Genomic DNA, 13,895 nt, shown 5'->3' with positions numbered 1-13,895 from the left:
GAGTTGCCGCCATCCTTTTGGGGATATGCGCTTGAGACAGCGGCACTGTTGTTGAATAATGTCCATTCAAAGGCAGTTGATAAGACTCCATATGAGATATGGATGGGTAAACCTCTCAAATATTCTTATCTTAGAATATGGGGATGCCCTGCTTATGTGAAGCAGGTAGTGGGAGATAAATTGGATAGTCGATCCATTTTATGTTACTTTGTGGGATATCCAAGGAATTCAGTTGGATATTATTTCTATCATCCCCAAGAAACAAAGGTGTTTGTTTATAGGAATGCAACCTTTTTGGAAAAGGAATTTCTATTGGATAGAAAAGGGGAGATGATAGAACTCGAAGAGGTTCGAGAGACACCCACAATTATAGAACCCACACCCAAAGAGCCAAGAGAGGATATACAAGCTCCAAGAAGATCCGAGAGAGTCTCGAGACCACCTATGAGGTATGGTCTGCTTCTTGAAGAGGGCCATGATGAGTCTATCCATGGATGTGATCCAAGGACCTTCAAGGAAGCGTTATCTGATGCCGATTAATCCAAGTGGCTTGAAGCAATAGAATCTGAGATGAATTCCATGCATTCGAACCAAGTGTGGAACCTTGTGGATCCACCTGAGAGAACTGTTCCCATAGGGTGTAAATAGATTTACAAGAGGAAACTTGGGGCGGATGGGAAGGTATTGACCTTCAAAGTGCGATTGGTGGCAAAAGAATATACTCAAAGACAATGAGTTGACTTTGAGGAAACCTTTTCGAGGAAACCTTTTCTCCAGTTGCAATGTTCAAGTCGATAAGGATATTGCTGGCCATAGCTGCATGGTATGGCTATGAGATATGGCAGATGGATGTCAAGACAGCCTTTCTTAATGGAGATATTAAGGAAGAGATTTACATGTCTCAACCTGAAGGGTTTACATCTGTCGGAAGTGAGCATATGGTATGCAAACTTCAGAGATCTATTTATGGTCTAAAGCACGCATCTAGGAGTTGGAACCTCAGATTCGACAATACAATCAAAGAGTTTAGTTTTACTAAGAATCCTGAGGAATCCTGTGTGAAACGTCTGCTACTCGTTTTCTTAAAAAGACTAGAAATTTTTTTTTTAAAACCTCCCTAGCATCGACCGAACCACAAAAATTACATAAAATATTTTGGACATCATTTTAAAATAAACACAACCAACTATATATTTGAGAAATACAGCCCATATTATAATCACTCAAAAATCACTCAAAAGCATAAATAAAAAGTCGTAAAATATTCTTAACATAACTTAAAACCATAAATAATAACTAGTGCGGAAAACTAGCGTCGGTCCTCGGGTTATGTGCACCTTCAGTCCAGTCAGGTCAACCATCAAAACCTCCCATAACATTAATATCATAAATACCTGCATCAATCACACCTAGTGAGTCTAAAGACTCAACACACCATAATCTTGATAACAAGTACTACATATACAGATCACATGCAACAGTGAAAAATACTTGTACTTAAAATATCGTTTTCATGAAGATGCATAAACTTTAAACATGAGCATTTTCGTAAACATTTTCATGATTCATAAACTTTAAAAAGATTTTCCATAAAATTTTCATAAACATTTTCTTAAACGTATTCATGTCATCCTCAACATATTCATATTCATATTATCATCCACATATACGTATTCTTTTTTTCTTTTCGTTGAATTCAGATCGTTAATTGTGATTTTCGTGTTCATCTACGTCTACGTCTACGTCTACGTGTTGGGCGATGGATCCATCTACATGTAACCACAGTACTGGGTGGCGGGGACACCAGTAACACTCTCACCGGTCAACTGAGCCTTGGCCTTACGTATTAACATATTATCGTATATATATACATATCCGTATCCAAGGAAACACGATCGTCGGGCTCCCACTGGGACCATAACCCTCACGAAATTTCCAACATATCATCGTATTAGTCACAATTACTTCACTTCCTTCAACGTTTCATATTCTCATCATTTTATAAAATTTTAAACATGCATATAACGTTTTTATTTTAAACCAAGCATGCAACATGTCTTTTAACGTTATCGTTTCCTCATAAAAATCCATAAATATTTTAAAAAAAATCTTTCAACATATAAAAATCCATAAATCTTTTAAATAAACATTTCAACATCATAAACATTTAAAATATGCATTTAAATCTCAAACATTTAAAATAAACATTTTAACATATTAAATCATAACCTTATAAAATAACATTCTGACATAATAAAGCGTAAAAATTTATAATCCATGTCATAAAAAATCATAAATATTTGAAATAATCATATTGGCACATAAAAAAGCATTAAGGGCACTGCCATGACGTTTACTAAATTTTAGGTATAAAATGACCGTTTTACCCCTAGACGTAAAATTTCCCGTTTTTGACATTTTCTTAATTTCCTTGACTCTAACATGTCCCAAATAATTATTTAAGCTTACATGAATTTTCTCATATTTTTATTTAGCTTAAATCAAGGTCTTTTAATTTAATATTTAAGTAAGACGTATTACTGTGTTTTAATTCCGAATTAAACCAAAACTTAATATAAAATTTCCCAAATTAAAAAATTAGACTTTTAATAATTATTTGAGCTTAAATATAATTTTCCATAATTTTATAAAGCTTAAAACTAGGATTTTCGTTAAATTCATCGATTTGTTTTTAAACTTAGACGTACACCCTGGTTTTGACTCGTATGGACTCGAAACTTAACCAAACTTTCCCCAATTTGAACCAAAGCTTATAACCACCTAAATAAACTATTTTCAAGCCAATACAAGCCAATTAAAGCCTCTGGACAGCCTATGCTACGTACTGAAAATTTCTGCACAAACCCTATCCCATATTTGGTTTGTTTCTTGGCTTGCCTCGCCTCCAAACCCTTAGCCTCCTGTCCAGACCTTCACAGCCCCCTTCAAACCATCCTACAGCCCCTTTTTGTCCCCTTAACACATCCTAACAACAGCTAGTACCCTTGGCCCTTAAAGAGTCCTCGTCGAAGAGTCCTTGCACAAGGACTCTAGTTTCGAGCAGCCCCATCCTACCCCATGTCCATCCCTTGTGTCAACTTGTCTAGGACCTTAAACCCCCTCAAATTCATCCCTTCTCATAGCCCTATGATGGCAGTCCCTTTATGCATTAATATCACAAGTTTTAGAACCTAAAAACATGAGTTTTTGACATGCTATGACATAAAAACGAAAATAAGAAAAAGTCCAACATATTTATATGCAAACATAATTAAAACATGTAATATGGTGTGATAGATGAGAAAAAGGAGATTTATGGCGTGCCTTTGCGTTTAAAACACCCTAAATACGAATATTGTAGCGGTGAAAGTCGGCGACGAACGGAGGACGATTTCTATTTTTTTCTACCATTTTTTCTTGTCAAAACTCCACCAAAAACCCACCTTGGGATGCATGGGAGTTGGGTGATCGTTGATTGAAGGAAGAACGAGGAAGAAAAGTGAAGAACGAAGGAGAAAAAAATCGATATCTCCCTTGCCCAAGACTCCTCCGGCCGCTGCACTCTTTCCCTTCTTTCTACAATTTGGTTTACGTGATTGTGTGTGTTTCGTGGGTTGTGTGTAGGTGTTTAGGTGTGTGTGTGGGTTAAGGTTTAAATAAATAAATAAAAAACAAAAAGGCTTTTTTTAACTTTTTAATTAATGGGCTTCATCAATAGGGATGTAAATGAACCAAACGGTTCGCGAGCTATTCGAAGCTCGGCTCGATAAAAAGCTCGTTTGAGCTTGTTTGTTAATCAAATCAATCCAAGCTCAAGCTCGATTTTGAGTTCGAAAATTTAATCAAACCAAACTCAAGCTTAAGGATATTCGGCTCGTGAGCTCGCAAACATGTTTTAAAAGAGGCTCGCGAGCTCGAGCTCGGCTCGTTTAGGTGGCTCGTAAGCTCGAGCTCGGCTCGTTTAGGTGGCTCGTAAGCTTGAGTTTGGCTCATTTGTTGAGTTGACAAATAAAAATATTAGTATTAATGTCAATTGAAAGAATTGAACACAAGACATATTTGAAAAATTGATGAATTCACACCATTTAGTCACAATTACACTTTTAATCTTATTTGCATATCATTATACTAAAATGTTCTTTAAAATGCAATAAATAAAATAAATTAACAGAGATAGCTCAAATGTTGCTTTGTGCAGAAGATTGGTTACGTGCTCGTTACCAAATCAAGAGAAAAGCAAAAGTAAGTAAATTGATATCTAATTTAATTATGTATTTATTAATTATGTGTTATATATCTAATTTATTGTGTTTCATCAAATTTGGTTATTTATGTCTAACATATTGAATTTTTGTGTTTGTATGTAAAAGGGAAATTTGGAGCTTAAAGAGATTCATTTGACTTAAAATACTTAGAATCAACTATCAAGAGCTCTTATAAAGTTTTTTGCCGTTAAATTGGTAAAGTTTATTTCTTTTTTAAATTTAAATATATTGTTTTCTTCTTGATTAAATTGATAACTCATTTTTATTAAAATTTGTTATTATGGACTTTGCAGGGTAGTTGACTAGTTGTTATTGGAGATGATTTTGTAATTCCTGATTTTAATGGATTTTCTAACGTCATCTCTACTTTCTCATCAGACTTGTTGAAATACTAAAAGGGTGAAATTATTTCATTGTTATTTATATGGTGATATTAGTGTATAATGAATATTCTATATGTATGGTTTTGGAATATTCAATAATATACTGATTTATGTTTTTTTAGCTCTTATTTGTGTCGTTTTGGTTATTCATGAATGAATTTATATTTTGATGTCTGATTTAAAATTAGTTTATAGATATATTTAATTTTTAACAAGCTCGAATCAAACTCAAACTCAAACTCAAACTCAATTATATGCTTTACGAGCTCGAAAACGAGCCGAGCTCAAGCCAGGCTTGCTAAACATGATAAACAAGCTATTAATGAATCAAGTTCGAGCCGGCTTGATTAACATGATAAACTAACTTTTAACGAGCCGAGCTCGAGCTTTTCTCGAGCTCAGTAATTTCAATACAAACCAAGCTCGAGTCTGATAATAGAAGCTCGAACTCAAACAATCTTAAACAAACCAAGCTCAAGCATGCTACTGTTTGGTTTGGTTTGGATCGTTTACAACCCTATAATCATCAACACTTGTTCTTTAATTAATAAATTAGGCCCATTAAAATTAATAAAATAATTAGGCTTAAATTAAAATATTTAAAATATATATTTCCAAAAATCTCTTTATAAAATACATAAAATTCATTTCCCACCAATTAATTTAAACTTGTCCTTAAAAATACAATAATTTTTGAAATATTTAAAATAAATATTTTCTTAAGTAAAAATTTAGCTTTAAAAATTTTAACACCTTAGTCGTCTCCGTTCCGGCCAACCACCGATATTCGTCTGAAAATTTTTAAATCATGAATCAAACAAAATTACACAATTAATCATTTAGTCACTCAAAATATATCATTCATGCATCTAAAATCATTTAATTAAAATATTTTAGCAATTTAATAATTTTCATACATACGGTCTACGTGGACTGATTTCCGGACGTTACAATCTACCCCCCCTTAAACTGAATTTCGTCCCCGAAATTCGCTTATCCTCGATAATCAAAAGTTTAGACTTAGTTCTAGTATCCCAAAAATTCACGCTTCCGCTGCGCACTCTGATAAATTACTAAATCTTAGGGTGTCCTTATGTCTCATTGATCTCGAATAAATCTTCCTTTTAAATCCTTATTTGCGAATTGTAACTCAAAAAGACTCATAATGACTTAGTGCTATATTATTATAACCTCGAATTTCAATTTTTCTTATAATTTCCAATATTAAAAGATGGACGACCATACTTATCGTATATTACTTTCTTATTTTATAACCAAAATATTTATCATCCTATCAAATTTCAATCTTAAAATCCCAAACGCATCCGCTAACGCTTAGATTTTCAAGCCTAATATCAATTCATCCTTAAAAACCCTTGATTAACATTCCTAATAACATTATAACCAAGATATTCCAAAGTTCCAAATATTCTTAAAAAGTCTAAATCCTCAAAATTCTTACTATTTAAACCATTCAATTTGTTCTTATTGCTAACTAGTCCCCAAATTCCTTAGCAATTGCAAAAATAAATTCTTAATTTCCTCAAAAATTATCTTAATTGGTCCTTAATTTCAAAATTCCTACAGTTAACCCAAAAGTTTTTGGCATTCTTAATTTTCTTCTACAAGTTTCTCATAACATAATTTCGATAAATTTAACTTATTTACCCAAAAATCAATTCCTATTACTAATCTTACCTTTCATCAAACTTAAGATCCCAATTTATACATTTTTATACTCCCAAATATCATTAAAATCCTCGAATAATTATTACTTACGAGTAATTCCCAAAAATTAATTCAACTAGTAACCACGAATCATAAATAGTTTCTTAGAAAATCTACGTATCCCAAAAACATTCATAATATTCACAATTAACTTATAGCCCAAAAAGTAGAACGTCAATACTAAAAACCAAAAATCAACATAGTCCAATTCCACTACAAAACCAACATGCGTTGAAATCAAATAATTTTTTATTTCACGTATAAAAATTCTAAAGCATATAAATCATATATGCTCATAGTACTATTAAACATGTGACGTAAATATATAATTCATGTACTTATGTAGGTAACAACATATTAAATATATAAAGCATGTAAACTTACAATTTGAGGCTTGACGACTGATCTTCCCGGCACTGATGGTGGCACAACCCTTTACAGGACCTTTGCTCTGATAACAACTGAAACGTCTGCTACTCGTTTTCTTAAAACGTACTAGAAATTTTTTTTTTAAAACCTCCCTAGCATCGGCCGAACCACAAAAATTACATAAAATATTTTAGACATCATTTTAAAATAAACACAACCAACTATATATTTGAGAAATACAGCCCATACTATAATCACTCAAAAGCATAAATAAAAAGTCTTAAAATATTCTTAACATAACTTAAAACCATAAATAATAACTAGTGCGGAAAACTAACGTCGGTCCTCGGGTTATGTGCACCTTCAGTCCAGTCAAGTCAACCATCAAGACCTCCCATAACATTAATATCATAAATACCTGCATCAATCACACTTAGTGAGTCTAAAGACTCAACACACCATAATCTTGATAACAAGTACTACATATACAGATCACATGCAACAGTGAAAAATACTTGTACTTAAAATATCGTTTTCATGAAGATGCATAAACTTTAAACATGAGCATTTTCGTAAACATTTTCATGATGCATAAACTTTAAAAATATTTTCCATAAAATTTTCATAAACATTTTCTTAAACGTATTCATGTCATCATCAACATATTCATATTCATATTATCATCCACATATACGTATTCCTTTTTTTTTCGTTGAATTCAGATCGTTAATGGTGACTTTCGTGTTCATCTACGTCTACGTCTACGTCTACGTCTACGTGTTGGGCGATGGATTCATCTACATGTAACCACAGTACTGGGCGGCGGGGACACTAGCAACACTCTCACCGGTCAACTGGGCATTGGCCTTACGTATTAACATATTATCGTATACATATACATATCCGTATCCAAGGAAACACGATCGTCGGGCACCCACTGGGACCATAACCCTCACGAAATTTCCAACATATCACCGTATTAGTCACAATTACTTCACTTCCTTCAACGTTTCATATTCTCATCACTTTATAAAATTTTAAACATGCATATAACGTTTTTAATTTAAACCAAGCATGCAACATGTCTTTTAACGTTATCGTTTCCTCATAAAAATCCATAAATATTTTAAAAGAAATCTTTCAACATATAAAAATCCATTAATATTTTAAATAAACATTTCAACATCATAAACATTTAAAATATGCATTTAAATCTCAAGCATTTAAAATAAACATTTTAACATATTAAATCATAACCTTATAAAATAACATTTTGACATAATAAAGCGTAAACATTTAAAATTCATGTCATAAAAAAATTCATAAATATTTGAAATAATCATATTGGCACATAAAACAGCATTAAGGGCACTGCCATGACGTTTACTAAATTTTAGGTGTAAAATGACCGTTTTACTCCTAGATGTAAAATTTCCCGTTTTTGACATTTTCTTAATTTCCTTGACTCTAACATGTCTCAAATAATTATTTAAGCTTACATGAATTTTCTCATATTTTTATTTAGCTTAAATCAAGGTCTTTTAATTTAATATTTAAGTAAGACTTATTACTGTGTTTTAATTCCGAATTAAACCAAAACTTAATATAAAATTTCCCAAATTAAAAACTTAGACTTTTAATAATTATTTGAGCTTAAATATAATTTTTCATAATTTTATAAAGCTTAAAACTAGGATTTTCGTTAAATTCATCGATTTGTTTTTAAACTTAGACGTACACCCTGGTTTTGACTCGTATGGACTCGAAACTTAACCAAACTTTCCCCAATTTGAACCAAAGCTTATAACCACCTAAATAAACTATTTTCAAGCCAATACAAGCCAATTAAAGCCTCTGGACAGCCTATGCTACGTACTGAAAATTTCTGCACAAACCCTATCCCATATTTGGTTTGTTTCTTGGCTTGCCTCGCCTCCAAACCCTTAGCCTCCTGTCCAGACCTTCACAGCCCCCTTCAAACCATCCTACAGCCCCTTTTTGTCCCCTTAACACATCCTAACAACAGCTAGTACCCTTGGCCCTTAAAGAGTCCTCGTCGAAGAGTCCTTGCACACAAGTACTCTATTTTCGAGCAGCCCCATCCTACCCCATGTCCAGCCCTTGTGTCAACTTGTCTAGGACCTTAAACCCCCTCAAATTCATCCCTTCTCATAGCCCTATGATGGCAGCCCCTTTATGCATTAATATCACAAGTTTTAGAACCTAAAAACATGAGTTTTTGACATGCTATGACACAAAAACGAAAATAAGAAAAAGTCCAACATATTTATATGCAAACATAATTAAAACATGTAATATGGTGTGATAGATGAGAAAAAGGAGATTTATGGCGTGCCTTTGCGTTTAAACGCCCTAAATACGAATATCGTAGCGGTGAAAGTCGGCGACGAACGGAGGATGATTTCTATTTTTTTCTACCATTTTTTCTTGTCAAAACTCTACCCAAAACCCACCTTGGGATGCATGGGAGTTGGGTGATCGTTGATTGAAGGAAGAACGAGGAAGAAAAGTGAAGAATGAAGGAGAAAAAAAATCGAAACTCCCTTGCCCAAGACTCCTACGGCCGCTGCACTCTTTCCCTTCTTTCTACAATTTGGTTTACGTGATTGTGTGTGTTTCGTGGGGTGTGTGTAGGTGTTTAGGTGTGTGTGGGTTAAGGTTTAAATAAATAAATAAAAAACAAAAAGGCTTTTTTTAACTTTTTAATTAATGAGCTTCATCAACACTTGTTTTTTAATTAATAAATTAGGCCCATTAAAATTAATAAAATAATTAGGCTTAAATTAAAATATTTAAAATATATATTTCCAAAAATTTCTTTATGAAATACATAAAATTCATTTCCCACCAATTAATTTAAACTTGTCCTTAAAAATACAATAATTTTTGAAATATTTAAAATAAATATTTTCTTAAGTAAAAATTTAGCTTAAAAAATTTTAGCACCTTAGTCGTCTCCGTTCCGGCCAACCACCGATATTCGTCTGAAAATTTTTAAATCATGAATCAAACAAAATTACACAATTAATCATTTAGTCACTCAAAATATATCATTCATGCATCTAAAATCATTTAATTAAAATATTTTAGCAATTTAATAATTTTCATATATACGGTCTGCGTGGACTGATTTCCGGAAGTTACACTGTGTGTATAAGAAGGTCAGTGGGAGTGCTGTGACATTCCTGGTGTTTTATGTTGATGACATTCTACTCATTGGGAATGATGTAAGAATGTTGCAATCAACTAAAATGTGGTTAGCAAGTAAGTTCTCAATGCAGGANCACATACATTGATACCATCGTGAAGCGGTTCTCGATGGATGAGTCCAAGAGAGGACATCTACCAATGTGTCATGGCGTGTCCCTATCCAAGTCTATGTCTCCCAAGACTGATGCAGAGATAGCGGCGATGACAAGCATTCCTTATGCATCTGCGATTGGTAGCATCATGTATGGGATGATATCTACACGTCCTGACGTGGCTTTCGCACTAAGTGTAGTGAGTAGATATCAATCGAACCCTGGTCTTCCACATTGGAAAGCTGTGAAAGACATCCTCAAGTATTTGAGAAGGACCAATAAGTTGTTCTTGGTCTGTGGGGGTGGAGAACTGAAATTGGAAGGCTATACCGACTCTAGCTTCCAAAGCGATATCGATGACTCGAATTCAACCTCTGGATTCATATTCATGCTCAATAGTGCTGCTGTCTCTTGGAAGAGTTCCAAGCAAGACAGTACATCAGATTCCACCACTGAGGCAGAATATATTGCTGCATCAGCTGCAGCAAAGGAGGCTGTTTGGATAAGGAATTTCGTCCAAGAGTTGGGCATAATTCCTAATGGAGTTGCTTCTGTCCCGGTGTTTTGTGATAACTCGGGAGCCATTGCTCAAGCAAAAGAGTCGAGGTCTCATCAGAAGTCCAAACACGTATTGAGAAAGTACCTCATCCTCCGAGAGATAGTGGAAAGAGGAGATGTCTCGATTGACAAAGTGGGCTCCGCAGATAATGTTGCTGATCCGCTAACTAAGCCTTTACCTGGACCATTATTCGAGAAGCATCGCGAATCGATGGGTTTGAAGCATATGGGTGGTTGGCTCTAGTGCAAGTGGGAGATTGTTAGAGTAGGTGCACGTCGAGCCAAGTGTTGACCGAGTGTTCACAATGAAACTCTATGTATAAACAGTCTTTATTTTAATAATATTTGAAATTATTGTTTTGGCACTTCTTCATCTGTATACCCATGCTAGTTGTATTGATAAAGTCCTTGAATATACATATAGTAGAAAGAATATGAGATGCTCATATGATGAGTATCATGAAACTCATATTTGCAATACTGTATATTCTAAACAGTTCCTAGTCGATTCAGCCGCCGCTAAGAAGGATATAGGCCGCTCGAGTTCGAGACTAGTATCTGCGATGTGAGTACCATGTTTCATTGGTAGGGGACATTGTGATGTCCGAGCATGCAGATAGGTGCTCCTGGTAGAGTGCACTGAACAACCCTCCATAAAGGACTTTCCAAGTGGTTCTCACTTATCGAGTGGAAACGTCCTAGTTTATGGTTGTACACCATTAGTCCTTACGACCCGGGACAACATTGAGACTCTATGTGCTAGCATTACACTTTGACTTGTTTACCGACTCTCATGGGGTCATCAGGTGGCAAGGTTGGGTGTTTTGGCGAAACATATAGGAGTCGATGCATTGTAGTCGGGGATTCACCGCTTACCTTCGGGTATGGATATCCTATGTGTATGTAGTATGAAATCTCTGATCAGAGTATGGTGGTAATTATGAAAGGGGTTTCATAGATTACACCATCGATGCAACTACGACATGACACATAGTATCGATTCATTGACAACTCTCGATATACCAATGGTTGTCGAATCGGTCGGGATATATGAGATGAAGGGACCGTACTGTACGCTAACCATAATTGAATGGTTCTTGCAGGCACTATCATTTGATACCTAGGGAATCATGTAAGCGATGCTGCTAGGCGTTTAACATGATTGGTTGGGTACTATCAGACTTGAGTTCTGACGTTCTTATTATCAAGGAGTTGATAAATAAGAATGGAGCAATTGGGGTATGCTCATATAAGGACATGTTTAGTCCGAATCACATGGAGATGTGAACCCACGGCTAGTTGTATCAATGAACCATTGAGGGTCACACAAGTGCTAACTTTCTAGATCCCGTTGAGAAGTAAAATATTTCAATTTGTTGAACGGCTTATAAAAGAGTTTATAAGTGTAAATAAAATAGAAGTATGACTTCTATAAGGAGAATGTAACTTTTAATTTGAGGAAGTGTTCCTAAATTAAAAGTTAGCCAAACGAGTAATGTATTTGAAAATTGTGATTTTCATATACATTATTATGGACTAAATTAAATTAATTCAAGTGTTGAATTAATTAAACACTAGTGGACCTAGTAGAGTCCAAATAATTAAATTAATTCAAGTGTTGGATTAATTAAACAGCATTGGGCCTTGTAGAGCCCAATTAGAAATAATTATTAAACTAGTGGGCTTTAGTAAAATCAAGTAAGGTTTAATTGGTCTCAAATTTGTTTGAGACAATTAAATTAAAGTCCATGGGCCTTGTAATTGTTACAAGCTCAAATATAATGTGCATGGGGATGTGAAGAGTTGGGAGACAACTTTTTCAATGTTCAAGGCTTGGCATGCAACTTTTTGGCTTTAACTTTTTCCACAACCAAGAAAAGTCTTCCCTTCTCTCCTCCCCACCCCCTTTGGACGAAAAATTTGAAGCCAAAATTCACCATTTTTCTTTCTTCAATTGTTGATGAAAGCACACACTTCTCAAAGAAAAATGATCTAATTTTTCAAGTGCAAAATTATAGTGGATCTACCTTGTTATTGGTGGACCTAATTTTAAGAAAGGAGTCCAAAAAAAGGTGAAGCTCGTAGATTGTCATCTTTTGAAGAGCTTAGTTGTTTGACAACTAAGTTGGAGCCATCATCAATCCATTGTGATTGATAGGTATATTTTCTAAAACACCCTATTAATGTCATATTGTGTTTTTGTATTTGCTACACTAGAAAAATGTGGTGGCCGAAAATTTTCCTTCAAAAATTTTGATTTTTAAACTTTCATTGCGCATTCGGGTNTGGGGTATGCTCGTATAAGGACATGTTTAGTCCGATTCACATGGGGATGTGAACCCACGACTAGTTGTATCAATAAACCATTTAGGGTCACACAAGTGCTAACTTTCTATATCCCGTTGAGAAGTAAAATAGTTCAATGTGTTGAACGACTTATAAAAGAGTTTATAAGTGTAAATAAAATAGAAGTATGACTTCTATAAGGAGAATGTAACTTTTAATTTGAGGAAGTGTTCCTAAATTAAAAGTTAGCCAAACGAGTAATGTATTTGAAAATTGTGATTTTCATATACATTATTATGGACTAAATTAAATTAATTCAAGTGTTGAATTAATTAAACACTAGTGGACCTAGTAGAGTCCAAATAATTAAATTAATTCAAGTGTTGGATTAATTAAACAACATTGGGCCTTGTAGAGCCCAATTAGAAATAATTATTAAATTAGTGGGCCTGAGTAAAATCAAGTAAGGTTTAATTGGTCTCAAATTTGTTTGAGACAATTAAATTAAAGTCCATGGGCCTTGTAATTGTTACAAGCCCAAATAGAATGTGCATGGGGAGGTGAAGAGTTGGGAGACAACTTTTTCAATGTTCAAGGCTTGGCATGCAACTTTTTGGCTTTAACTTTCTCCACAACCAAGAAAAGTCTTCCTTTCTCTCCTCTCCACCCCCTTTGGACGAAAAATTTGAAGATAAAATCTCCATTTTTCTTTCTTCAATTGTTGATGAAAGCACACACTTCTCAAAGAAAAATGCTCTAATTTTTCTAGTGCAAAATTAGAGTTGATCTACCTTGTTAGTGGTGTACCTAATTTGAAGAAAGGAGTCCAAAAGAAAGGTGAAGCTTGTAGATTGTCATCTTTTGAAGAGCTTAGTTGTTTGACAACTAAGTTTGAGCCATCATCAATCCATTGTGATTGATAGGTATATTTTCTAAAACAGCCTATGAATGTCATATTGTGTTTTTGTATTTGCTACACTTGA

The 13,895-nt window shown here is 34.1% G+C and overlaps 1 long non-coding RNA gene across 1 annotated transcript; it reads left to right on the top strand.

The window, feature by feature from the left end:
* The first annotated feature begins 4,169 nt into the window (after positions 1 to 4,169).
* On the top strand, positions 4,170 to 4,647 carry LOC140962756 (uncharacterized). The gene is made up of 3 exons (XR_012172610.1): positions 4,170 to 4,242; positions 4,371 to 4,460; positions 4,559 to 4,647. It is a non-coding gene; the product is annotated as an uncharacterized lncRNA (long non-coding RNA).
* The last annotated feature ends 9,248 nt before the right edge of the window (positions 4,648 to 13,895 follow it).

This window comes from Primulina huaijiensis, chromosome 17, assembly GCF_012295235.1.
Source record: "Primulina huaijiensis isolate GDHJ02 chromosome 17, ASM1229523v2, whole genome shotgun sequence".
Classification (NCBI taxonomy): domain Eukaryota; kingdom Viridiplantae; phylum Streptophyta; class Magnoliopsida; order Lamiales; family Gesneriaceae; genus Primulina; species Primulina huaijiensis.
Note: the sequence above shows the minus strand (reverse complement) of the source record. Positions and strands in the feature narration are given on the sequence as shown.